Source organism: Salvia hispanica, chromosome 3 (genome assembly GCF_029641045.1).
Source record: "Salvia hispanica isolate PSC_SH4W2 chromosome 3, Shi_PSC_v1, whole genome shotgun sequence".
In the NCBI taxonomy this organism is placed as follows: domain Eukaryota; kingdom Viridiplantae; phylum Streptophyta; class Magnoliopsida; order Lamiales; family Lamiaceae; genus Salvia; species Salvia hispanica.
The window spans coordinates 7,072,336-7,097,230 of NC_142694.1; the positions used below are offsets into that span (position 1 = coordinate 7,072,336).

General features: G+C 38.4%; 1 pseudogene; it reads right to left on the reverse strand.

Annotated features, from left to right (window-relative positions):
* Window positions 1-17,888: 17,888 nt before the first annotated feature.
* On the reverse strand, window positions 17,889-21,546 carry LOC148930037 (uncharacterized; annotated as a pseudogene).
* Window positions 21,547-24,895: the final 3,349 nt, after the last annotated feature.

The window sequence follows — 24,895 nt, forward strand, 5'->3', positions numbered from 1 at the left end:
ATTTCGCTATAGTAAATCGTTTATATGGATTGAAATATGGTAGAATATCAGATATCACTTGTTGGAAAAATTTGAGTGCTGAAATCATAAAATTGATAAATTATACTCCCTCCGTCCCAGATTTGTAGTAACATTTTGCCATAAAAGTCCGTCCCACATTTGGAGTAACATTTAGAGTTTACCATATTTGCACATAAAATTTTACCCCATTATTCACTAAAATTACACCCAAATATCATTATCTACATTAAAATAAATCAAAACAAAAATAAAAAATAAAAAAGTCAAAAAGGGACCCACCAACTCACTTAATTTATTACACACTCCATCATCTCACTTCATTTATTACACACTCCATCATCTCACTCCACCAACTCACTTCATTTATTACACACTCCACCTCTCACTTCATTAATTACACATTCCACCACTTCCTTAAAATCCGTGCCATAACTAAATATTACTCCCCCCGTTCCATAGTAATAGGGGCATTTTTCCATTTCCGTCCGTTCCATAGTAATAGAGTCATTTCCCTTTTTATTAAAAGTCAACATATTTTTCCACACCTACTTTACTCTCTTTTACTTTTTTCTATCTTCATCTCTCTACCTTTTTCATTTTTCACTTTATTCTCTCTTTACTTAACTCACCTAACACAATTTTTCTTAATCTCCGTGCCGAAAAGTTTTGCCTCCATTACTATGGAACAGAGGGAGTACTACAAATGTGGGACGGAGGGAGTAGTATTTTCAAAACATGGTTTGAAATTATAAATCGAGAGTAGTATTTTCAAAAAATGGTTTGAAATTATAAATCGACAGTTAATTAGCCCTTTATATTTTGAGGGGACCTAGGCATTAAGCACGACATGTGTACTGCATTATACTTGTAGAAAGGGATTTGTACTATTGTACTAAAGCAGTCTTTCTATATAATTTAAGAAAATGAAAAGGACTCCAATTATATTTATTACATTAGTCTTAATAAGAGAATGTACCCGAAGTGAATAGAGATAGACAGTAATTTTAAATGTTACTATTTCACCTTTCTTCCGAAACATAGCTCAAAGGCATCCAATTTCATTTTTGTAACATACTGAATTAATTGTTCAATGCATATAAAAATTTCATATTTGGATAAAATAAGAGAGGAAAAAATTAGGTGATGTTTTTCAAGAAATCAACTAAAAACGCAATTTGCATCCGCAATATTAGACTTTTTGATAGAGTCCATAGTTTCTTTAGTAGTAATTGAAATGATACTAGTAGTATGTATATTATCGACTCCAATAAAATTTGATAAACGATCATACACTGAAGTAGCAATGTTTTAGACTTTAGACATGTGCCAAGGACACAAGCCAGCTAAAATCACACTCGAATTGTTACTTACCAAAAATAATTTAGACACTCCTAGTGTACAACAATTTAACTTTACCCTTTAAAATGGAAGTTTGTTGGCCAAAGATAATGAATTTGTATGGCCGTGTGAAGTTGTGATAATATTACTAAAAATAAGTTGGAAAGTTAATATGTCTTTGATCATGTGCAATGAATCATGATCCCATAAAAACAAGACAAAAATGATTTTGGATGGAGGTGGTGGGCCAGTTTAAACCAAGTACAAGTACAATACAATGATTTGGCTTCATTTGCGTTAATCTGCTGGTTTGGTTTGGTGCCCCTTCACAGCGGAAGACTTATACAAAATAAATAAATTAGACACGGATCTATTTGACTGATTATGCGATTAATCAATTCACATGTTAAACAGATAATTACATGCTAGAACGCAAATAATTCATACTTAGAAAAAGCAAATCCTAAAACATGAATTCTACGGTTTAGGGTTACCGATTTGATTCTCCAAAGAATCGACGATTGCTCGCGCCTTCTCCACGTGATGATCTTCAATACTAGACCACAGATCTTCTGACTGGTTCCCGAACTGTATCTCGATATCAGGGTGGGCTGATCTTATCAAAATACTAGGATTCGAATAAAAAGAAGACAGAAAAATCTCACGGAGGAGAGCTGAGAGAATTTTCGAGCTCCTCTCAAATTAGAGAGGGGGACGAAATTTCATCTAATAATAATCGTGATTCTGTCTCTCCTTTATTCTCCTATTTATATTAAGTTCATATTGGGCCCAGTCAGGGATCTATGGAAGGTTTTGGATATGGGCTTCCCAATTAGCTTTTTACTAATTAAATTGAACCCACAATTTAATACAAGCTTATATTGGAATATTACGAGCAACCACTACAGAAGTAATATTGCACTCCCCATCCAAACCCGAAACTACAAGTAATCCGGGTTTCCATTTTGTTTATTATTTATTTCCCGTGCTTAAGATATAAATGTCCATTAATTAATTAATGTCTGCTATGGACTTAATTAATTAATATCTTATTAATTCCAAGAGTGGACTTAGCAAGAAGCACTTATTTATTATTCATAGAGTAGTAAAACTCCAACTGGCCAGTTTCCCGAATAATAAAACCTTGTTCGAGCTCCTCTTGAGGACATTATCAAACGAGACTCACCTCGTGCGCGATTCAACATAATAGCAATCCTAGCACCGCTAGATATTAATCACCACTACCCAATATATCAGGATTATTGGGTTGCGAAAAACTCGCACCATTTGATAAGTCAAAGTAGTGCATAATCAATACCGTATGCTCAATGCTAACGTATGTAGATTAAGAAATAGTATTTTATCAAGACCTAGTCTTTCAGTAGATAGCACAGTGCTATACCACACCAACGTCATCTTATTTCAGAAAGGCTTAGAAATAATCGGACTGACATTGCAACCTTTCACGATAGGTAGTCTAAGCCTATCTGGGTTGTGAAATTCTTCTTTTTCTTTTGCAAAGCATTGCATAGAACCGACTGTGTTACCTTAAAGTGGACGACGCCCACAACCAGTCTACTAAGCAAAAGACTTAGACTTTGTTTGCTTCTTATACATTTAAATGTTTATAAAACATCTTATAAATGCACAAGCAAACACAATGTAATAATATACTGATTCTATGCGAAACTACTCGAATAATACTGAATTGGGTTAAACGTGGATTATAGAGTTTTACGTATACAAGCAATATTCTATTCGAACGAAACTTGCTCGAAACATGCTTTTCAGTATACCAAACCTAACATAATCAACACTCACATGGTTCAATACCTATTTTATTTATCCCTTCTGAACATCTGTCTCTGAACATCAGTATGCATTATTTCTTTTTTTGTTCATCCCTAAAGTGTATGAACATTTTAATTTTGAAAATTCTCTTCTCTATAATGAGATGAGACTCATTCTCCAATAACAATACTTTAAAAAACTTTCTCTATTTATCCCTCTCTTACTTTACCAATAATGCATTAAAACTCGTGTCAAACCCAAAGTTTATACTCTTTGGGAACAGAGGGAATATAATTTTTTTGTTATAAACAATTATTTCAAAACATACATTTTACGAAGATAAATTAACAAATACACTCATTTAGCTATATCCCTCTTTAAAAAAATCTTATGTAAAGATACATAAATAAAAAAGTTATTGAAGTAATGTGTTATATAAGGAGAATGTAATCAAATGCAAACTCATATATTGTACAAACTCTAAATTATGATTTTGGCCATTAAAAAATATCAATAGATGAAAAAGTAATAGCAGAAAATTTATATCAAACACAGTGTCAAGGTTGATATTGTATTATTAAAATCTTAAAATTTTACAGTATGTTGATATTGTGTTGATGTTGTGTTGACATTGTGTTGAAAAGATACGTAAATGAAAAAGTTATTGAAGCAATGTGTTATATAAGTATTAAGTTATAAATAATATTGTAGTAGATATATAATGGTAATAAAATGTGAGAAAATTTCCATAAAAATTAAAAACTGATTGTGAGAAACATTCCACAAATAATAGCAATGTTTTTCTAGTTTTATCCAGTTAACAAAATTAGTTCATACCATATCCGTTTATGATAAGTTTAACCATTTAATAAGGTAGTAGTACTTAGTAAATTTCATTTTTCACACGTAATAATAATTTTTTTTTTAATATTGACTCTATTTTACTTTACTAATTTTGCATTAGTAATAAAAAACAACATTTTGATTCATGAAATCAACCAACTTAAGCCCCATCTCTTAGATAGCTAGGGGCTCGTTTGATAAGTGGTGTGGGATATGCCCAAGATAGGAAACGATCAAGATTTAGATCCATGTTACGAAACAAATTAATTTTACTTTAATACGTTTGATAAGCTAGTTAAATAATTAATTATTAGTGACTTGTGTTTGATAGTGAATATTAATATCCAAGTAAATAATATATATTTATAAATTTGTCCTTCTAAATTGTATATCTCCATCGGCTGCTAGGAAACAAATTCACCATCTTCATAAACCTAAAAGGGGACATATTGATCAAAATCAGCCATAGCAAAAACACAGCTGTTGTTAGCTTGACTAATGTGCAACAAATTACCATTGAGATCAATAAAATGACAAAAAACTTCGTAGAAAGTCACCTGCTCGAAAACCCTCATATGAGGCGAGCTATAGATCTCCCCCAAAAAGAAACCCAACTCATTTGGCCATACCTCCATTTCAAAATTTTCAACAGTATAATATCATCATATCGGCTTTCCTCTTCTTCGCCGGTGGAACGAACTTTACAAATGAGGAAAAGAAAATATGAGGAAATAAAGGGAGGTACACATTTTTGGATCCAAGAGTGAAAATTTTGGAATAGGTACAGTGCATAAAATAAAAAGATGCGAGTGTGCAGTGGCAATGCAGTGAAAATTTCACTTTCACTTTAACAGTTGGCAGATGTGAGTTGCTTGGAGAAGAGTTGGAGATGGAAGATGAGAATTGGTGCTGGACGAGAAGAATGTGAAAAAAGGGTATAAAAGGGAGTAATATTTTATTTTTGGGTACACAAAATCAGACAGATTTGTATCTCTACAAAATTGTAAGTTACATATCATTTCATTTCTAGTCCATTTCAGCGGGCCGAGATGGGCCATAACAAAAAACAAGAGCTAATGTGGTAGGCTAAATAGACTATCAAACGGATAGAAATATGAAGATACGTATCTATTTCTTGGCATTACTAAGTTATCAAACAAGCCCCTAGTATTTATATACTCTTGTGTTTTGTAAATGAAATCACGGCAGATATTTCTGAAAGTAGGTAAACATTCAAACCATGAAAAGATTTGTAGTTGATGTTGACTACGAAGTTTTCATGATAGTAAACTTACAATTATTTTAGTATTATCACATTCACATGTAGCTGTTAATTGATAGGAGGTTATAATCTACTACTTAATCATATGTGCCACTACATACTCTAATTGGTTGTAGACTGCAGTCTCATCCTATCTTATCTTATCACAATGTGGTATAAAACAACTGTTAGAAACCAATTAATATTGTTTCTTTTCATGGCCCCTCAATTATATTGTTTATTTTTTAATTGCATATGACTTTATATATTCACGATCAACTTGAAGTTTGCTTTAATTTATTTATTTGAGTTTTAACTTTTAAAAATGAAAAAAGGAAAAGGTAAGCAGAAACGTAGAAACTCACTTTTATTCCTTGATCCGAATATTGAGCATCTCTCAATAGTAACACAAATATGTTAATCTTCCTCTAAGTAAACCATAGTAGAATCCACTAGTGAAATGATTCCACAAAGGGGAGCTAAATTACTCAAAACCTCTTAGGTCAACTATTGCTCAAAATTAAAATAGATTAAGCAGCCCTTTGGTTTATTGACAATAATTATTGCTTCTCACTTCTCTTCTACAATTATGCAATTTTTTTGGTCAAAATATTAATATAGTTAGCCATAACGAGAACACACTCATAGTTTTATGAATAAAATAATAGTAGACTAAAATAGTATAATAGAAACAATTTATGCCCGGCCATATATAATACTACTACTAACAAAATACTAACCATAACACATGCGAATATAATAAATTCAAAATTAAATGCTCAATCAAATAATATTTGGAAACCAAAAAGGAATACCAAGAAAATAGAGCATATACTAGTATTATACACCTATATACCCACGATGTCGGTATGTGTGATAATGTACTTAAAACCTTAAAATTCACACAATACGGTAATCAAAAGGGAAATTGCATACAGCTAATGGTGATTTCTGCTCTTTTGTCCTTTACACGTCATAATAGATTCTTACATACGTGGGAAGCGAGTATTCTTTTTGGAATGAGCTGGATTTTAAGTTTTCCCACTAAATCTATTTTGAAAATTAAAAGAAATTTAAACATTAAATATCTATAAATACAAAATAATACCCTGTACAAAAGAAATAACGTACGATCCCTCCCTTACTGTGCTAGATATGTTTTGTCCGTCAAAAAACTCGTAGTAGTACTTGATTACTCTATTTTTTTGCTTAAAAGTATAAGTTGAAAGGAAATCGAATATGTATGATTCTAAAATCAAACACATGATCATTAGAAAACAATACTTTCACATAGAGCAGAGAACATAGAAATATTTAGTTTTTTGTGTGGCTAAATTATACAGGTGACAAGAATTATTAAAAAATAATTTTACACAAACGACTATAAAATATTCCCTCCGTCTCATTTTAGTAGTCCCGTTGACTTTTCTGCACTCATTTTATAAAAATAATAGTAAAAAGTTACAATGGAAATATAGTAAAATAAGAGACATGATAATGTGAAGAAAAGTATTATCTTTCTTTAATGCAAAATATAAGAAGTCCCTGAAAACACTGAATAACAAAATACTAAGAAGAAAGAAAGAAAGTGAGATGTCAAGAGATAGAGGTGAGAGACGTGAAACCGTGAAAGAGAGACTATATAATGAAAAACAGCTGGTTTCGATTGTATACTTTTGTGTTTGAGGCGTTTGGAAAATTGATTGAGAATGACAAATCGTGAAACTAACTTTTAAATTAAAAAGTTATCATGACTTGCTGCAAAATCTTTAAAATAGCGTATAATAAATATGGTACACTTATTTGCTTCTTAACTAGCTACTAGTATGAGTATTATCTCTACTTTTTTATGAACAATATATATGTTGCTGTTTTTTCCTAAACATTAATTCAGCCAAATTGATTTCTAACCGGAGAGGAGTATATAGCATTACAATTACACATGTAGTAAAATTGCAATGTGTGTTAAAAAATATTTGCACGCAAGAAAAATTGATCCCAATAAATTTAGGTGTGGCAGGGATCGCATGACCCCGTCACCGATAGCTTGTAACTTCATTTGACATGTAAAGTTACCGCTGAACCCACTATATGCAGTAGCTCCATCCCTATTTTTTTTTTATTATGGTTCACTTTCATTCTTCAACCATCATAACGACTTATATACAACTTATTTATTATATATTGTACCATTACCTCCCTTCCTACCTCTTTGATATTTTAGGGGTTAACTCTCATTCTTAAACCATGACTTATTTATTATGTTCAATCTCATAAATTCCATTTTTTTTAATTAGACTATAGTAACATTACAAATATTAAATGCGCGATAAATATAAATACGAGTGCAGTGGATTCTTACGTTAAAAAGAGGTACTCCAAAAATGTCAAAAAAGTAACACGCAAAAAATAGTACTAGGTGTTTTGGAATCCAAAATTAGGGCATCGAAAAAGCTGAGTGCATTGGGCAATTTGGGTTTGAATTTGTACAATGTCAACGTTGAGGAATATTTATATATTTTAATTAATGAATTACTCATGGCTGAGAATTTTCTTTATACAGACATCATCATCAACATCAAGCCAATTCGATGGAGAGGATCCAATTCAGAATTTTTTTTTGCACGGATATTGATAGAGTGAAGGCCGCCACAAGAAGAGCACAAGAGGTGCTCAAGTGTTTATGCAGTTGAACAACAGTAGAAAGAGAAAAAAAGGGAACTCGACTTTATTATGAGAACAGAGAAATGAACAATGAACAGAAATCCTCCGCAGAGGCCTACGAAACTAAGTCGTCCAATATACTAGGTTTTCCCAGATGATTTCCATCGTCTAAGGCTTCCCAATATATAGACTTTACAATAACTGAAAAGAGAAATAAGTGCAACAAACTAATCTTCAAATATTAAATAACTATAGTCGAGATATCTGTGTAACTGCTTTCCTTCTTTCCCTCTCCACTTCGCCGAACTACTGGGCCAAACCACCTTCCTATCTCCACGCTGGAAGACCCTCCACGGCGTATCAACTGCGCCGCCGGCCGAAACAGCCTTGTCCTCAAGGCTAAAGTAAGGAAACTGCCCACGCATATCTGAAACGTCCATCCATGTTGCCTCGTCATTCTCACGACCCTGCCACTTGACCAGCACCTGGTCCACGGACTCTCCCTCGCGGACCACCCCTCGCTTTTCCAACACAGTCTCTGGCAGACAAGGGGGCTCGGCCTCCTCAACTGAGTCAGGCAATGTCAGGTCCGGCTCCTCCGTTCCCACCGCTCGTTTTAACAGGGAGGCATGAAAGACCGGGTGGATCCGCGACCCTGCCAGCAAATCCAAGCGATAGGCCGTTCGACCGATTCTCGCCACGACGCGGAAAGGGCCAAAAAATCTAGGAGCAAGCTTCCGGTTCTCGGCCGCGAATAATGAGGATTGACGATGGGGGCGGAACCTCAAGTACACCAAATCCCCCACCGCAAACTCAACGTCTCTCTGGTGCTTGTTCGCGGCGGCGGACATCCGCTGCTGGGCACGCTCCAAGTGGCGGCGGAGCTGGAGCAGTACTTCGTCCCGTGAGCGCAAATGCTCCAAAACTGCCTGGGCGCGCACTTCCCCTGGCAAAAAGTCGTGGAGAGTTGGGGGTGGGCGACCATACACCACCTCAAAGGGGGACATACCAGATGCGGAATGAGTGCTAGTATTATAACAGTACTCCGCCCACGGCAGCCACCTGTTCCACTGCCTAGGTCGATCGGAAGAAAAACACCTCAGATATGTTTGAAGGCAGCGATTTAGTACCTCTGTCTGACCGTCGGTTTCGGGATGATAGGCGGAGCTCATTTTGAGTTTCGTACCTGTTGCCCTGAAGAGTTCTTGCCAAAAGGAGCTGATAAAAATGGGATCGCGGTCGGATACTATGGATCGTGGGATCCCATGCAGGCGAACCACTTCTTTAACGAACGCATCCGCGACCTGCCTTGCTGAAAACGGATGGCGGAGCGCGATGAAATGAGCATACTTCGACAATCTATCAACCACCACAAACACGCAATCTACACCACCAGCCTTCGGGAGTCCCGACAAAAAGTCCATGCTTACGTCGTCCCATACACGCTCCGAAATGGGCAGCGGAGCTAAGAGGCCCGCCGGTGCCTGTGTATCCGCCTTATTTTTCTGGCACGTAGCGCAAGCTGCTACAAAATCGGTGACGTGCTTGACCATCCCAGGCCAGTATACGTTAGACGCAAGGCGGCGATAAGTCCGGAAGGCGTCGACGTGTCCCCCGCTGGGTGTAATGTGGAATTCCGCCATCAATTTCGTCGTCCAAGGGGACTTTGCTGGTATCACAAAACGACCTTTATAGAAAAGGACCCCGTGGTTGAGCGCGTAATGCGCTGCCGCAGGCCTACCCTCCTCCAGGGCAGCCTTGATTTTTGCTAGTGTGGCATCCGACTCCACCATCGACTGGGCCTCCGACCAGTTGATCCATCTAGGCCGTGATAGTGCAGCAAGTTCCACCACTTCGTCATCCCGGCGAGAGAGAGCGTCTGCCGCCCTATTCAGTCTCCCCTCCTTATACACGATGGAGAACTCATAGCCCAAGAGCTTGGCAGCCCAATTTTGTTGAGCTGGGGTGGACAGAGGCTGGGCTAGGAGGTGTTTCAGGCTTCGCTGGTCCGTGCGAACAACAAACCGCCGACCCAGCAGATATGGCCGCCAATGGTGGATGGCCAACACAAGGCCCATCAATTCCTTCTCGTACGCCGATTTAGACAACCATCGTGGCGCCAAGGGCTTGCTGAAGTAGGCTATGGGTTGCTGCTCCTGCATCAAGACAGCACCCAAACCGCGACCCGACGCGTCGCACTCGATGACGAACTCTTTGGAAAAATTTGGGGCGCGTAGGAGTGGTGCCGATGTCAGTGCGGCTTTTAGCTCATGAAAGGCCTTGTTCGCTTCAGCTGGCCATACTCAATGCTTCTTCGGAGTCGGGGTATCGGGTTTCTTAAGGAGAGCTGTTAGTGGGGCAGCTATCTTTCCGTAATCGCGGATGAAACGCCGATAGTAACCCGTTAGGCCTAAAATTCCACGAACTGCTTTCAGCGACATCGGCATCGGCCAGCGAACCACCGCAGATACCTTTGCTGGATCCATCTTCACGCCTTCGGCCGAGACAATGTGACCCAGGTATTCCACATCTTGGCGGCCTAAAAGGCATTTTTTTGGATTAACCACTAGAGAATGGGTCTGCAGAATGTGAAAAACCTGCCGAAGGTGATGAAGGTGTGCCTCCCATGACTTGCTATAGACCAAGATGTCGTCAAAGAACACTAGAACGTGCTTTCTCAAGAGTGGTCTGAAGATGTCGTTCATCAAACTCTGAAACGTAGCAGGCACGTTGGTTGGGCCGAACGGCATGACGAGGAAGTCATAATGGCCTGAATGAGTCCGAAAAGCCATTTTGTGGACGTCGGAGGGTGTCACACGGATTTGATGATACCCCGCCTTTAAATCCAGCTTACTAAACCATTGCGCGCCGTGCAGCTCGTCCAGTAGCTCCTGGATCACTGGGATCGGGTACTTGTCTGGGACCGTGCGTTTGTTGAGCTCTCGGTAATCAACGCAGAAACGCCACGACCCATCTTTCTTACGCACAAGGAGAACTGGGCTGGAGTAGGGGCTCGTGCTTGGTTGAATAACCCCTGAAGCCAGCATTTCAGCCACTAGGCGTTCCATCTCGTCCTTTTGAAGGTGATTGTACCTGTAGGGACGAATCGAAACCGGGAGCGACCCCGGCTGGAGTGTGATCCTGTGATCTGTCCGCCGGCTGGGGGGGAGGGTGCCACTCGGGCAGAGGGCTGCCGGAAAGTCAGCCGTGAGGTCCCGTAGTTGTTGCCTGGCCTGTGCAATTAGATAATCTGCAATTTCAAAATCTGAATTGGGAGAGTCAGTCATGGAACATAGGACCCAACCTTCGTCACTGGCCTCCAAAGTGTGGATTGTTGGAACATATATACTAAAAAGCATTTTTCGAGTTTTTGAATTTGATAAATTGCTTGTATATTGTAAACACTCTTCATTTAATGAGAATAATAAATGTTTTCTTCACACTGTGTATTTTACTTTAATGGGTATTGACCGTATTTAATTATATATTAAATTATATAATTAAAACGCCGGAAAGTAAAATCAGTCTAAGTCTTCTACATTGAAGGTTGGGTCGTGGAACAGGTCATCACAGTAGGTGGCCCAACCGGTACCTTGTAGAAGTAAAACTTTTTCACAACCTAGATAGGCTTTGGCTACCTATCGTGAAAGGTTGCAGTGTCCATCTGAAAGTCGTCTTTACCTTGAGAATGACTAGTGACACTGGTGTGGTATAGCATTGAATGGATCTAAAGTATAGACACGTCTTTGTTGCTATCAACTGTAAGACGATGTCTTGGAGATTTAATATTTCCTAATCTTTGTAATAATATAGGACACACGTTATTTAATCATACGCTGCTTTGACTTATCAATAGGTGCGGGTTTTTTCATAACCCAATATTCCTGATATCTTGGGTATTAGTAATTAATAACTAGAATGGTGTCAGTTTTATTATTACATTGAATCGTGTGCCTGCGCGGTTTGACTATATCCACAAGTGGTGTTCGAGAGAAGTTCTATTATTCAGAAACCCGGCCGGTTTGGATTTAATCCAAGAATAAATAGAAAAGGAAAAGTATATTTTTAATATACATCTCGTACTAGACAAACTCTTGGAAATAAAGATATTAATTAATTTAAAGTCTATAGCAGACTACAAATTAATTAATGGATATAGAAAGTCTTAGACACGGGAAATAATATATTAAAGAGGTTAACCCGGATTGCTTGTAATCATGGATTGGATGGGCGGTCAATATTTCTTCTATAGTGGCACAAGAAATATTCCATTGGCCTTATATTAAATTATGGGTTATAATTTAATTAGTAAAGAAGGTCCAATTAGGGAGGCCCAATCCAAGCCCCATAGATCCCTAACCTAGCCCATCATAAACTCTATAAATAAGAATGTAAGGAGGAGACACACATGTTATCACAAACCCTAGCCTCCACACTTGGCTTTCTTGTCTTCTCCTTCAAGATTCTTATAATTTCTAAGAGATTCCTCCCACAAGGAATTTAGATCTATAGAGTTAAGGGTCATAGGTTAGAAGATCTTTGGTCTTGCATTCATAATCAAGCTTCAAGATCTACACGTGGAGAAGTAGCAAGCCACTTCGATTCTTTGGAGAATCATTGTTGTAAGTATTCAACAACATAATTTAAATTAAATTATGTGATTAATTGCGCAATTATATGTCTCTACATGTTCAAGCATGAAATTGAATCGACCCACATAATCACCTAAATAGATTCTTATGTGGATTTATTTAATTTGCAATTTCCGCTGCGATTATCCCCAATAACTGGTATCAGAGCCATGCTTTTAGGCTCTGATTATGTGGGTTTAATCTTGTTTTTTCAAAATTACATGGATCAATAAAGAATATTTTAGATCTATAAGTGAATACTCTAGATCGGCTAAAGAACATTCTAGATCTATGAATTTTATTCAAGATTGATGAAGAATGTCTTGATCTACAATAGAGTACTCCAAGATCTATTTTAATATAGTTGTTAAATGGAATATTCTAGATCTATAAGAATATTCATAAGAATATTGTAGATCTATGATAGTTTATTCTTGATCTATGTTTATTATGTTCTACGTATGTAGATCTAAATGTTTGAAAAATGTGATGGATGATTGTTTTCATGCTTGCAATATTGCGTGATTGTTGAATCTTGTTGTTCTTCGTTTTATTGTAAACCCACGGGGGTTGACCGTGGTAGATTAGGTTTTGTTTTTCCCTTGTATATTTCCTTTGTAAACAAATGTAATAGTTAGAATACAAAGAAATGTAATACGATGGAGAAAAACAAGACGAAGACGAAGCCGATGAGGAGAAGGCCTAGGCGGCGGCCGAAACCCTAGCGGGCTCGGCCGCACGCAGATCTAGGCGGTGGCGGCGGCTGGCGGCTGGGCAGGCGGCGAGCAGCGGCTGGCGGCAGTCTTGGCGACGGCTTATAGCCGCACGCAGATCGAGACGGCGGCGGAGCAGTGGCTGACGACTGGCGGAGGCTGGGCGGCGGCAGCTGGGCGTGCAGCCTTGGCGGCGGTCGAGACCCCTAGGGTTCGACCGCACGCAGATCGAGGCAGCGGCGGCTGGTGGCTGACGGCGCGGCGGTAGCTCCCGGTGCTCGGCGGCGGCAAGGCAGCCCGATGAAGACGACGGCGGCGCGGATCCCTAGAAGGCGGCGGCGGCTAGTTGTTTTTATTTTAGGGCAAAACCCTAATTAGGGTTTTAGATGGCCCGTTTAATAGGCAAGGCCCAATGTGTGGTCTTGACCTAATTTTTATACCCTAGATATTTGTTTTATTCAAATGGGGTATATATTTTATTTAATCCTTTTTATCCGGAGTACCATGGTTCATGGAAAGGGTAAATTGTGATTCATTTTAATTATATGGTTTTAGACACTTAGTGGTTTAAAATCAAATGATTTATTTGGTTATGTGTGATGTGACAAAGTGTGCAAATTTATTTGCCTATGTGATTTACATCTTATGTGAGTTAAATAATTATTTGCTTGCATGATAATCAAATGAAAACCATTTTAACTAAAAAATGACTAAGCGATAATTACGAACAGTCATGTTGTATATGGTCTCCATAAATGGTATTCAAATGTGAAGTAAATTATATAACATTTCGACCTTTCTTTAGAGGAGTTATGTTATTAGTAATATTTACAGATTTCATAAGATTTGAATAACTAAAATGGTTCTTTTAAATAAAAGGCATGTTTCTGAAGGAATATTGATTCCAATGGGAGCGATATTATCACGAAATGAGCATTATTTAAAAGATGTTAACCATGGTCTTAGAATCTTGTTGAGTGGCGTGCGACCTTTCTTTAGAGGAGTATTCAAAGCCAGATAAGATTTTTGAGGACTAGAATTATGGTACTAGGTTAGGCAATATTAGGCAGCCATGCCATTCTTATGGTCTCTGGACTATCTGTCGGTATTGTGACCAAGAATTTTTTTTAAAATCTAAATAATCCATGACATCCTTTTGGTGCTTGTTTATTTAGCGTTTTAATAGCATATGTGATTTTCGAATGTTTTATGGTTTTTACATTCCTTTATCATGTATGGTTGTGTGATGGATACCTTTTATTTTTCTCAGTCAATATCAATTATGTCACTCAATCCATTATCTGTGATCTTGAAAGAAAACAAACTCGAGGGACCTAACTATGTAGACTGGAAACGTAATTTGGACATTGTCCTTATCGCTGATGATTATAAGTTTGTGCTTGAAACCGATTGCCCTGCAAAACCTGCTGATAATGCTTCTGCGGAAGATAAGGCCGTGTACAATAAGTGGATTAAGGCCAATGAGATGGCGAAGTGCTATATTTTGGCTTCTATGTCAAATGTGCTTCAACATCAGCATCATTCCTACGAATCCGCTTATGAGATCATGGAGAACCTTAGATCTCTTTTTGGGACTCAGAGTCGATCTGCTAGATCTCTAGCGATTAGGAGTCTCATGAATAAGACGATGAAGGAGGGCACGCCAGTCAGGGACCATGTCCTTGAAATGATGCGCCATCTCAATCAAATTGAGGTCTTGGGAGGATCGATTGATCCAGATTCTCAGGTGGACATAATACTCCAAAGTCTTCCGGCAAGCTTTCAACAGTTTAAGGTCAACTATGAGATGACTAAGCAAGACCTTAACTTGGCTGAGCTTCTAACTGAGCTTCAAAACGCTGAAGGCATTTATGCCCAAGCCAAGCAAGCTATGTTGGTTGACCGCGCCTCCAGTTCCAAAGTCACTAGACCTAGGAAGGATGGCAAGGCGGAGCAAGCTGCCAAGGGATTGAAGGCAAGGAAGGGCAAGAAGAAGGTTAAAGCAAGAAAAACTGGAAAGTGTTTCAAGTGTGGTGAAAAGGGACATTGGAAGCCTGATTGCCCCAAGAAGGGTAAAGGTCCAAATGGTCAAGGTAAACACCAAGCTCATGTTCTTGAAACTTACTTAGCAACTGTTTCTACCCATCAATGGGTAGTAGATACGGGGGCAACTTCATGTATGTTTCGATCCCGCTTTGTTGCAGGATTCAAGGAAACTAAGTGAAGGGGAGATCATTGTCCATCTGGGGGATGCTACTAGAGTGGGAGCGATTGCAGTGGGAGCTGTTTATATTCGCTTTTCTAGTAGTAGAGTTTTGGTATTAAACAATGTTTTATTGATACCTTCGTTTAGAAGGAACTTGATTTCTGTTTCTAAACTGGTTTTTGACGGATATTCTATTTCTTTCAATGATGCTTGCATTATAAGGAGAGATGATTATTTTATCTGTCAAGGTATCATGGATAATAACTTGTATACTATACGCTCTACGCATCAAGTTGTTGAGTCGAATAACATATCTGTTTCTCGCAAGAGAAAGACTTCACCACATGATATGAATGATATGTACTTATGGCATCTAAGGCTTGGGCATGCCAATCCGAGAAGGATCCAAAAGTTGGCGAGCCTTGGCTCAATTGAGGGACTAAGCTTAGACCCTTTTCCAACTTGCGAATCCTGCTTGGAAGGCAAGATGACCAAAAGATCCTTTAAGATCAAAGGAAATAGAGCCAAGAAAGTACTAGATCTCATTCACTCGGATGTGTGTGGTCCATTCCAAATTCAAACTAGGGGAGGCTATGTATATTTCATCACCTTTATTGATGATTATTCAAGACTAGCCCAAGTCTATTTGATGCAACGCAAATCAGAATCTTTTGAAAAAATCAAACTATTCAAGGCATTTGCAGAAACGCGTCATAGTAAGACTATGAAAGCCTTACGATCTGATCGAGGAGGCGAGTATCTTAGTGATGAATTTTTGGGCTACTTAGCGGAAGCTGGGATTGAATCCCAACTGACTGCATCTGGCACTCCTCAACAAAATGGAGTTGCGGAAAGGAGAAATCAAACATTTCTTGAAATGGTTCGATCAATGATGTGTTATGCTCAGTTGCCAAAATTCCTTTGGGGGTTTGCGCTAGAAACAGCGTGTTATACCCACAATAACTTACCTACAAAGTCAGCGCCCAAAACACCTCATGAGTTGTGGACTGGGCGTAAGCCCAACCTAGAACATCTCAAGATATGGGGTTGTCCGGCGCATGTGCTGGTTAAAGATCCAAGTAAATTGGACTCTCGCACAGAGGTATGTTTGTTTGTGGGATATGCCAAAGGAACAAAAGGCTATGAATTCTATAGTCCTCAAGACAATAAAGTATTTGTAAGCACAAATGCAAAGTTCTTGGAAGAGGAGTATATTAAGAATCAAAAACCCAGAAGTGTAATCACTCTTGAAGAAATGAGAGATGATGACGTTCCAATTACACAAGACAAAACTCCACAAGAAAATATTGCACCACGTAATACAACTTCTTCTACTCCTACGATTGTAGAGCCTCGTCGTAGTGGGAGGGTTTCAAAAGAACCGGAAAGGTGGATTGGTCTGGGAGAGTCTTCAGACTCAGCTTCCGGACATCTAGAACCTGACCCCTGGAACTACAAAGAAGCAATAAATGATTTGGATAGTCTCAACTGGATTGAGGCAATGGATTCCGAATTACAATCAATGGAGGATAAGGACGTTTACGACCTTGAAAACCTACCCGAAGGCTGCATTGCCATTGGGAGTAAGTGGGTATTCAAGCGTAAACGAGGTCCGGATGGGAAAGTTAAATTGTTCAAAGCTAGATTAGTGGCAAAGGGTTATACCCAAAGAGAAGGCATCGATTATGATGAGACCTTCTCACCCGTCGCTATGCTTAAATCAATTCGGATTCTCCTATCCATCGCAGCCTACATGGACTGGGAAGTTTGGCAAATGGATGTCAAGACCACCTTCTTGCATGGTAGTCTTGAGGAAACCATTTACATGAAACAACCCGAGGGCTATGAAATTAAGGGCAAGGAGCACATGGTGTGGAAGCTTAAAAGATCCATTTATGGACTCAAGCAAGCATCCAGAGCATGGAACATGTGCTTCGATAAAACTGTTAAATCATTTGGTTTTGATCAGTGCCCAGAAGAGAGTTGCGTATATAAGAAAGTTGAAGGTGCAAATGTGGTGTTCTTGGTACTTTACGTGGATGACATCTTACTAATTGGAAACAATAATAAGATGTTGTCGTCCGTAAGAAACTGGTTGTCTACCCAGTTTGAGATGAAGGACTTGGGAGATGCGGGATACATTCTAGGAATCAAAGTGATCAGAGATCGCAAGAAAAGAATGTTGTGCTTGTCTCAAGAATCCTACATCGATACTATACTACAACGTTTTAGCATGGAAAATTCCAAGAAAGGTTTCGTTCCTTTCAGACATAGAATTCATCTATCAAAGGAGATGTGTCCTACGACACATACAGAGATAGAGGACATGAAAAAGGTTCCATATGCCTCGGCAGTTAGAAGTCTCATGTATGTTATGTTGTGTACACGACCTGATATATGCTTTGCCTTAGGCATGGTGGCTAGGTATCAGTCGAACCCTGGCCAAGGACATTGGACTGCAGTAAAGAATATACTCAAGTACCTGAAGAGGACTAAAGAGTATGTTCTAGTTTACAAGGCATCTGATCTATGTCCGATGGGGTACACGGATTCAGATTTTCATTGATCGTGATTCGAGGAAGTCTACTTCTGGTTATGTGTTCACCTTGGGAGGTGGAGCCGTTATATGGAAGAGTGCAAAGCAGAAATGCATTGCGGACTCGACCATGGAACCCAAGTATGTAGCTGCTTCTGAAGCTGCAAAAGAGGCTGTATGGCTCAAGAACTTCCTAAAGGAGTTGGGTGTGATTCAGAGTTTGCCCAAGAGCATCACGGTATATTATGATAACTCTGGAGCTGTTGCAAACTCAAAGGAACCACGATCCCATAAGGCAAGCAAACACATTGAGAGGAAGTATCACATCATTCGGGAGATTGTACAGAGAGGTGACATACAAGTAGTCAAGATTGCAACAGAAAACAATCTTGCTGATCCTTTCACGAAAGCCCTCTCGGGTGGGACGTTTGATCGTCATATGGAAGGGATAGGTGTTAGATGCATTAAAGACTCAGACCTGCTTTCTCTATAAGTGGGAGAAATTGAAGAAAATTGACAGTAGTATACTCGAAAGCATGTTTTGAGTATAAGTGGGAGATTGTTGGAACATATATACTAAAAAGCATTTTTCGAGTTTTTGAATTTGATAAATTGCTTGTATATTGTAAACACTCTTCATTTAATGAGAATAATAAATGTTTTCTTCACACTGTGTATTTTACTTTAATGGGTATTGACCGTATTTAATTATATATTAAATTATATAATTAAAACGCCGGAAAGTAAAATCAGTCTAAGTCTTCTACATTGAAGGTTGGGTCGTGGAACAGGTCATCACAGTAGGTGGCCCAACCGGTACCTTGTAGAAGTAAAACTTTTTCACAACCTAGATAGGCTTTGGCTACCTATCGTGAAAGGTTGCAGTGTCCATCCGAAAGTCGTCCTTACCTTGAGAATGACTAGTGACACTGGTGTGGTATAGCATTGAATGGATCTAAAGTATAGACACGTCTTTGTTGCTATCTACTGTAAGACGATGTCTTGGAGATTTAATATTTCCTAATCTTTGTAATAATATAGGACACACGTTATTTAATCATACGCTGCTTTGACTTATCAATAGGTGCGGGTTTTTTCATAACCCAATATTCCTGATATCTTGGGTAGTAGTAAGTAATAACTAGAATGGTGCCAGTTTTATTATTACATTGAATCGTGTGCCTGCGCGGTTTGACTATATCCCCAAGAGGTGTTCGAGAGAAGTTCTATTATTCAGAAACCCGGCCGGTTTGGATTTAATCCAAGAATAAATAGAAAAGGAAAAGTATATTTTTAGTATACATCTCGTACTAGACAAACTCTTGGAAATAAAGATATTAATTAATTTAAAGTCTATAGCAGACTACAAATTAATTAATGGATATAGAAAGTCTTAGACACGGGAAATAATATATTAAAGAGGTTAACCCGAATTGCTTGTAATCACGGATTGGATGGGCGGTCAATATTTCTTCTATAGTGGCACAAGAAATATTCCATTGGCCTTATATTAAATTATGGGTTATAATTTAATTAGTAAAGAAGGTCCAATTGGGGAGGCTCAATCCAAGCCCCATAGATCCCTAACTTAGCCTATCATAAACTCTATAAATAAGAATGTAAGGAGGAGACACACATGTTATCACAAACCCTAGCCTCCACACTTGGCTTTCTTGTCTTCTCCTTCAAGATTCTTATAATTTCTAAGAGATTCCTCCCACAAGGAATTTAGATCTATAGAGTTAAGGGTCATAGGTTAGAAGATCTTTGGTCTTGCATTCATAATCAAGCTTCAAGATCTACACGTGGAGAAGTAGCAAGCCACTTCGATTCTTTGGAGAATCATTGTTGTAAGTATTCAACAACATAATTTAAATTAAATTATGTGATTAATTGCGCAATTATATGTCTCTACATGTTCAAGCATGAAATTGAATCGACCCACATAATCACCTAAATAGATTCTTATGTGGATTTATTTAATTTGCAATTTCCGCTGCGATTATCCCCAACATGGATGTCACTAGCAGAGCACTCTCGTCGCGTTAGAGTGGGGTCCCCCTGCAACGTGATTTCCCGCCCTTTGACCGGAAATTTCATATATAACATGTCCCAATTGGCCATGACATCTCCCAACGATCGCAACCATGAGACTCCAAGGATTATGTCAATGCTTCGCAGCGGAAACACGTAGCAGGAGACGAGGAATACTTCCGATGTCAACCGCAGAGAGATATTCTGGCAAATGCCTGCTGTCATAACCTGCGATCCATCGCCCAGCCTCACCGCAAAAGGTTTGGTCGGCGTCACCTGCAGCTTTAAATCCCGGGCTACCCTATCTGATATGAAGCAGTGGCTTGCGCCACTATCCACCATCACCAAGAGCTTGGTGTCGTTGAGCGAACCAAAAATCTTCATGGTCTGCGAGGTATCTAGGCCATTGAAAGACAACTCCGACAGACGTAACTCAATCTCTGGCTCCGCCCCCACCGTTTCCTCGGGTGTTGCCTCGTCCCACACACCCTCCTCCTCATCAAAAACCAGCACATTCAATGTCTTAGGTGGCAACGATGTGTTGGGCCGAACTTGAGACCGCATTTGAAACAGGTTCCTGCTGCCAAGTGTTTCTTATATTCCTCCGAGGACATCTGTCGAAAGTTACGTTGCTGGTGTCGGTGGGGCCCTGTCACCGATTGGGCAGAGAAAGATGAGGCGGCCCCTTTCTTGAATGACCTGCCGGTCCCCGATGCTTGTGGGTTCGTCGAAACGGTGCCTATCGGGTATTGAGGGGTCGGGGGTGGATTTCCAGCCACCTGATCGACGTCCAATGCGAATTGGACCGCATCAGCATAGTTGGTAATTTTCGCCGCTTTCATCTGCATCCGAATTTCAGGTCGAAGTCCCGCCATAAAGAACCCTAAGTACTGATGGTAAGCTAAATCAGGTACTGAGGCAAGGCGGGCTTCGAAATCCGCCACGAACTCAGCGAGGGTGCCTGTGTGCCGTACCGCTGCAAACGCCTCGTACTCGTCCACCGCGCCATTATTCCCAAAGCGCTTCATCAGTTCCTGAACAAACTGATCCCAGCCCAGGGTGGGGGTACGTTTGATTAACAACTGGTACCAAGGCAGGGCCGGGCCTGCCAAGGCGACCATAGCCACACTCACCCGCTTCTCGGGGGTCGTAGCAGACACCAAGAAATACTGCTCAGCCCGCGCTAACCATGCGACTGCCTCTGTACCGTCAAACGTGGGCATGGTGAGGGACGAATTTCCTCCTGAGTTTGGTGTAGGTGTGCCTCCATGTGTGGAGGATCCGGTGCTGGTGGATCCAGTATCGTGGGTTGACGTTCCGGTCGTCAGCGCGGCCCGTACCTCCTTAATGAATAACTCCAGTTGAGACCCAATTGCCGAAACGCGTTCATCTGTCGTCCGGAATTGGGTCTTCAGTTCATCCACCGTTGTCCGCAAGGTCTCAATCCCCTTCTCAAATTCACCAGCTGCCTTCTCTAACCCATCCAGTCGCGAGTCCGTCCGCGTCATTTGTTCACCGCACCAATTGATAGAGTGAAGGCCGCCACAAGAAGAGCACGAGAGGTGCTCAAGTGTTTATGCAGTTGAACAACAGTAGAAAGAGAAAAAAAGGGAACTCGACTTTATTATGAGAACAGAGAAATGAACAATGAACAGAAATCCTCCGTAGAGGCCTACGAAACTAAGTCGTCCAATATACTAGGTTTTCCCAGATGATTTCCATTGTCTAAGGCTTCCCAATGTATAGACTTTACAATAACTGAAAAGAGAAATAAGTGCAACAAACTAATCTTCAAATATTAAATAACTATAGTCAAGATATCTGTGTAACTGCTTTCCTTCTTTTCCTCTTTACTTCGCCGAACTACTGGGCCAAACCACCTTCCTATCTCCACGCTGGAAGACCCTCCACGGCGTATCAGATATATAAGTAAATAATTGGACTAAAGGTCCTTAATTATTTTTATTTTCTTTTTAAAAATTTTTGAAGATGAGACTTTTAATTAGTCTTTACTTAGTTCTTATTTTCTTGCAACCAAATATACTCGAATTTATATTTAGCAACCAAATATACTCGAATTTATATTTAATAAATCATGTTTATTTTGTTTATTTTTCATTCTTTCGTTTGTTTTTACAAATTATGAATTACTATGAACATTGCCACACCTATGTTATTCATTCATTAATTTCAGCTGCATTATTGACAAAAGGATTGATGTGATGTTACTCTGAGAACTTATCAACACCTATGTTTTTAGTAATTTGTTAGTTGTGTCAAAACTAAATTTCAATTCTAGCAGGCAATACATATTTGATTATTGAGACACCATGCCGCACTAAATTTTTATAATTATGATTGGGTACATATCACATTGCATTCTATTTCTAGCGACTTCGATGCATAACATTCAAAAGCCTATTGTAGGAGTTTCGAGTGCATAATTGAATTATTTTTTTCAGAGACTAATTAATACTAGTAATATATAGTATTCCAAAAATAAATAATGTAGAAGAGTTAAAAAAGTAATCAGTGTTTAAAAGAGTTAAAAAAGTAATCAGAGTTAAATAATAATATTAACACGCGGACACTAGCTCCCTCACAATCGTGGAGAAATCATGAGGTATCCACTTTGATTATGTATAAAAGGGTCGAGTAGCAAGGACCGATCTCATCGTTGGTTGAATAGGAAAACTCTATTAAATTTGGCTTTTAGAGCTATTGCTGATCTCACGGTGTGATAATTTTGCCCCAAATATCTGATGTTGTTTACTTTCATTTTCGACTATCGTCGTTTGCTTGTGACAATTGGCACACTGCATCTATCTTTAGAAGACGGTGAAAACTTCTACTCCCTCCGTTCCTTCATAATTGAGTCATTTTTCCATTTCAGAAAGTTCCCTCGTAGTTGAGTCATTTCCATTTATAGTAACTTTTTCCTCTTTCTTACTTTACTCTCTCTTACTTTATTCACTTTTTACTTTATTCTCTCTACCTTTTTCTCTTTCTTACTTTTTTATCTATTTATTTAATACATTCAACATTCATTTATTAAACTGCATGCTGAAAAGTTCCGCCTCAATTATGAGGGAACGGAGGGAGTACTTATTGCGTTTGTCTCCATAAATTCTGTTTATAAGAGAGTATGGTGTGATTTGATGACACTCACTCACTCACTTAGTCACTTTGAAGAGACCAAGACAGAAAAGTGGAAGGTTCTTAGCTTACTTTTGTCTCGTGGGATATCACCATTCCATCTGCATTTCACAATAATTTTTGTCCTCTTTTGCTCGAGATAAGATGGCACTCCCAATTTTATCAATTTGTATAATAATTGGAAGGGGACAAAATAGTGGTTGTCTTTTCCCATTTAATTCATGCACCAATTAACTCCAATTTCTTGGGGAAAAAAATTAAATAACAAATAAAGTTCTTAAAACTTGGTACTACAACTAGTAAAGTAAGGAAGAAGAAAATAATTAAACCTAACCATCTTGCACAAGCTCGAATTTTATACATGGAAATAAGATGTAGATAAAACAATTATAAATCCATCACCGTTATTCGTTCCATAGATATTACTATTAACCCTATATTTCAGGTCCCAAAAATGAACAGAAAATATGTTTAACCAATATTGTATATTTCTAATGGACATAGGAGTCCACAAATGTGTTCAATATCTAAATTTGGATGATTGAGGTTCATCTAATTTACTCCACTATTTATAATAACCCCATGTGAAATTCTTATGCTAGTCACATTCTTCACACACATCAATTTATAGCCGTAAATGGTAGAAATAGCACATCATCTTATCAAATATGGGTATCCAAAATGAAATGAAAGATGTGAAGAAGTTAGTGTGGAAATTAATGAAATAAAAGGGGACCAAGAAAAGAAGAAGGTATGATGAAACAGTGGTGGAGATAAGGATCGATCGTTATCATATTAGGCCTATTTTATATTTAAATCTTTAGTACATGAGAACAATTTGGTGGCACCACAATACTTTTTATGGAGAAGGACCTTGAAATTGATAATTTGTTTATCGTATTTTTTTTTATTTACCAAGGCTATTCACTGGCGGATTCGATAATGAGCGAGACAGTTGACCCAACTATTTAAGGTCGCTTCATACCCAACTAAATGGTTAGTCGATCAATCATCTGATAAAGGATGAATGAGTCTTATACCACTCGATCACACCCCTTGAGTTTTATTTGTCATTTTTGTATCTTGTAATAATAGATCAAGTCTATTTAATTAAGAATATAGTAGTAGCTGGGAAGAGATGACTAACAAAGAAACATAATCCCATAGAATTTTGTCATTTTTGTATCTTGTAATAATATATCAAGTCTATTTAATTAAGAATGTAGTAGTAGCTGGGAAGAGATGACGAACAAAGAAACAGAATTCAATAGAATTTTTTCATTCCTTTCCAGCAAGGATAATTAGATGTACTGTAATATCGAACTCAATAACAAATTTGGTGCAATTTCATTTGCCTACAAAAATAACTGTGCATAAATTCCATATACTTCATTATCTTGTGTTTTATCAATCTATGACCAAATGTCCTATTTTAATTTGATAGTACAAGTTTAAAAGTGTACCAACAAAAGCAAAATAAAAAATAAAAAAAAATGTAAATCTTAGTTTTAAAAGTATAATATTAAATTTATAATAAAATAAATTAATGAAATATGATAATTCATTTATTAAAACTAATAAAAAAAATACTTATTTCATCCCACTTTGGGAGTCTTAGTCACTTCTCTCTCTCACTTTACAATTTCTCCACTTTACTATTTACTAGTATCATTTTTATAAAACGAGTGAAGAAAAGTGACT